This window comes from Aegilops tauschii, chromosome 1, assembly GCF_002575655.3.
Source record: "Aegilops tauschii subsp. strangulata cultivar AL8/78 chromosome 1, Aet v6.0, whole genome shotgun sequence".
Taxonomy (NCBI): domain Eukaryota; kingdom Viridiplantae; phylum Streptophyta; class Magnoliopsida; order Poales; family Poaceae; genus Aegilops; species Aegilops tauschii.
In genome coordinates, this window is record NC_053035.3 from 39781857 (window position 1) to 39785671 (window position 3815).

The window sequence follows — 3815 nt, forward strand, 5'->3', positions numbered from 1 at the left end:
CGCGCCGGTCCTCCTCGTTCGCAAGTCGGATGGCACGTGGCGTTTCTGCATCGACTACCGCGCCCTTAATGCTCTCATACTTAAGGACAAGTTTGCTATCCCAGTGGTCGATGAGCTCCTGGATGAACTGCATGGGGCGTGCTTCTTCACCAAGCTTGACCTCCGGTCGGGGTACCATCAGGTGCGCATGCACCCAGACGACATCGCCAAGACGGCGTTTCGGACTCATCACGGCCACTTCGAGTTCTTGGTGATGCCCTTTGGCCTATCCAATGCCTCGGCGACCTTTCAGGCCCTGATGAACGATGTCCTCCGGCCCTACTTACGTCGGTTTGTGCTCGTTTTCTTTGATGACATTCTTATCTACAGCGCCTCATGGGCAGAGCACCTCCAGCATGTCGCCATCGTCTTCAACGAGCTTCGGACGCACCATCTTCATCTTAAGCGCTCGAAGTGCTTGTTCGGGACGCCTTCTGTCGCTTACCTCGGCCACGTCATCTCGGCCGAGAGGGGGTGGCCATGGACGCCGACAAGGTGGCGGCCGTCACCGCTTGGCCGATTCCGCAGTCTCCGCGGGCTCTTCGCGGATTTCTGGGCCTTGCGGGGTACTACCGGAAATTCATCCGGGAGTTTGGCCTCATCGCGGCCCCGCTCAAGCGCCTCCTCCGTCGCGATGCCTTTTCTTGGGATGAGGAGGCCACCACAGCGTTCGAGGCCCTCAAGGGGGCCCTCACGACGGGTCCCGTCCTGCAGATGCCTGATTTCGACCTTCCGTTCACCGTCGACTACGACGCCTCCGGTGCGGGGTTCGGTGCGGTCCTTCATCAGGGCGATCGACCCCTCGCCTTCTTCAGCAGGCCCTTTGCCGCCCGCCATCTTAAGCTGGCGGCCTATGAGCGCGAGCTCATTGGCTTGGTACAGGCGGTGCGTCACTGGCGGCCCTATCTTTGGGTTCGCTCTTTCCGGATCCATACGGACCACTACAGCCTCAAGTTCATGCTGGATCAGAGGCTCTCGACCGTGCTGCAGCACCAGTGGATCAGTAAACTCTTCGGGTTTGACTTCACTGTCGAGTACCGTCCGGGTCGCCTTAACACCGTCGCCGACGCCCTATCTCGGCGTGACGCCGACACCGCCGATGGTGCGTCTGAGGGGGCGGCCTTCTGCATCATCACCGGGCCCTCCTTCGCCCTCTTCACCGACATCCGGCGGGCGACTGCAGCTGCGGCCGACGCGCTCCTCCTTCAGCAGCAGCTGGCTGCGGGGGAGCTGGATGAGCCGTGGCGCCTCGCCGACGGCATGCTCCTCCATGGGCGCCGGGTCTTTGTTCCGGCGCACGACGATCTCCGTCATCAGGTGCTTCGCCTCGCCCACTCGGCGGGCCATGAGGGTGTGCAGAAGACGCTCCATCGTCTCCGTGCCAACTTCTACTTTCCACGTGATCGTGCCCTGGTCCGTGACTGGGTACGGTCTTGTGTGACGTGCCAACGCAACAAGACGGAGACTCTACGGCCGGCCGGCTTGCTCCAGCCTTTGGAGGTGTCATCCCAGGTGTGGGCGGACATTTCCATGGACTTCATCGAGGGCCTCCCCAAGGTGGGCAGCAAGTCCGTGTGACACCCAAAATTTTATTTGGCTTTTTCAAAAAATTTATTTGACTTGAGGGAGGTGATTTAAATTTTCTTCTAAAGAACCCACCCTCTCAAAAACTTTCTTTGTGGCAAGTGCTTTGTTTTGGATTCACCCAAGGCTTGGTTCTTGGTCCTGGAAGTTTTTCCTTTTTATTTGGACTCAAACCAAAATGCTTTTCACTTGGAAAAATGCCCTTTGAAAATTCCTTTGAAAAGCCCTATGGCTTTTGGAATGATCCTTTTCCACTTTCAAAAATCTCTCTTGCCATGACCTAAGTGTAAATCCCCTCTCATAAACCTTTCCCCACCTTTGGATCATGATGTACCTCAACTACAGCAAGTTGAACCTCTCCATATATTTATTTTCCATTTATTTCTCATCAAAAATAATTTCTGCCTTCTATTCTAGCTCTTGGAGATTTACAAAGGAGCTACCCTTTCTGTTTTGATTTTTGCCCCCAAACCAATTTCCCTACCTAGTCCTTTGAGCCCTCAACCAGGATCCATGAAGATCCACTGGTCTCCAGTTCAAAATTTTCAAACTACACATGCTGCAAGTTTGGACCTCTTTTGCCAAATTTGATGAAATTCATTCAAATCCTTCTCCTAAAAATCTGAGAAAAATCAGGCAGCCTCTGGGTGCATTGAGAGGTCACCTCACCAAGTCCCAGCTCTAGGAAAAAATTTCTGCTTGCCAAATCATTTCATCGAACACCTGCTGGACACTGTTTCTATAATGTTCAGTCAAGTTCAGTTAACAGTGTCTGAAACTACTGTCGTTTCTTCAGTGTCTATTGTCGATCTCGCCAGTGCCCCGGCGTCGCCGTGTTTCCTGTCCCCTCCCCCTTGTCCTCTGCACCGCACGAGCGCCTGGAAGGTTGCGGGCGTCGGCGACGAGCAGGAGGAGGTGCGCCGCCCCGTGACCGACGCCAGCCGCGGCTTTGCGGCCGCCAGAGAGAGGCGCAGCGCAGACGGCGCCGTCCAGCGCCGCCCAAGCCACCGGAGGCCGCCGCGTGGTCTTCCACTCCCCAGTGCACGCTGCCACCCTCGTCGTGAACCGCTGGGCGCGGAGCGCGCTCTCTGCCGCCGCCATGCCCGTACGGCCACCCCGCCGTGGACCGGCGCCATTACGCCAAGACCAACCAGGATTAGCGGGGGAATGGCACCAGTACACCTCACTGATGCTGCCTGGCCACTTAAGCTCCTTGCCAAGCCACTGCCTCGCCGTAATTGCTCGCCGGAGCGATTCCGTTCACGGCCACCCCCTCGAGCCGCCTATAAATAGAGGCCCCGAGCTCCAACTCGAACCCACACCACCTCTGCACTCCACCAAGACCACGCCTAGCCACTGGAAGAGCCCCGAGGGAGTCTCCTTCCTCAACTCCGGCCGCCGCGACCCGCCACGGGATCTAGCTCGATTCGCTCCCGTGTGTGCACCTCTGCCTCTCATCTCTTGCCAATAGTTTCCCTATGCATCCACGCTCCTGACCCGTGCTTCAATTCGAAGTTTGCAGCACCCACCGGAGTTCTCCACCATCGCCCGAGCCGCCGTCCGCCGGAGAAAGTGTCGCCGTCGACGTGGTGCTCCTCGACGACCAAGTCCACCACCCACCGACGCGGAAGGACACGCTGAACCTCTTGGTACACTCCGATCTCCTGACTCGCCGTGGTTCGACGCCGGCGACCACTGCAGCCTTCGGGCGCCGGCGAGGTTTTCAAACCTGACATGTGGACCCCCCCCCACGTCAGCCTCTCTTTCTTTCCCCCCGAAGCGTTTTCTGTTGGCGCCTTCGGGCAAAGTACGTTTTCTCTGTGGGCTTGCGTGTTTCTCTTCGAACCGTTTTCTGTTTTCTTAGTTAAGTCCCTGGATCTTTTCTGTTTCATCACAGATTAGTCCCTGGACTAAAACCCTTATAACTTTTTAATAAAAAGTGATTTTTGAGTGATTCTTTTTCTGACAGTCTTATATTTTTGTCTAGTTTTTTATAGGATTTATTTGGAAAAAATTTGAGACAACTTTTATGCACGCGTTGGTTTTCACGTTAATATGTATTTTCGCTATACCGTAGGTTCCGGGAGAGGTGACGGAGCCGCGAACTTCGCCGAACTAGACTCCGACTTCTCCGAACCAGGCAAGCATGTTTGAACCTTTGATATGATAGGTGTTTTGCATGTTTGCGTGAA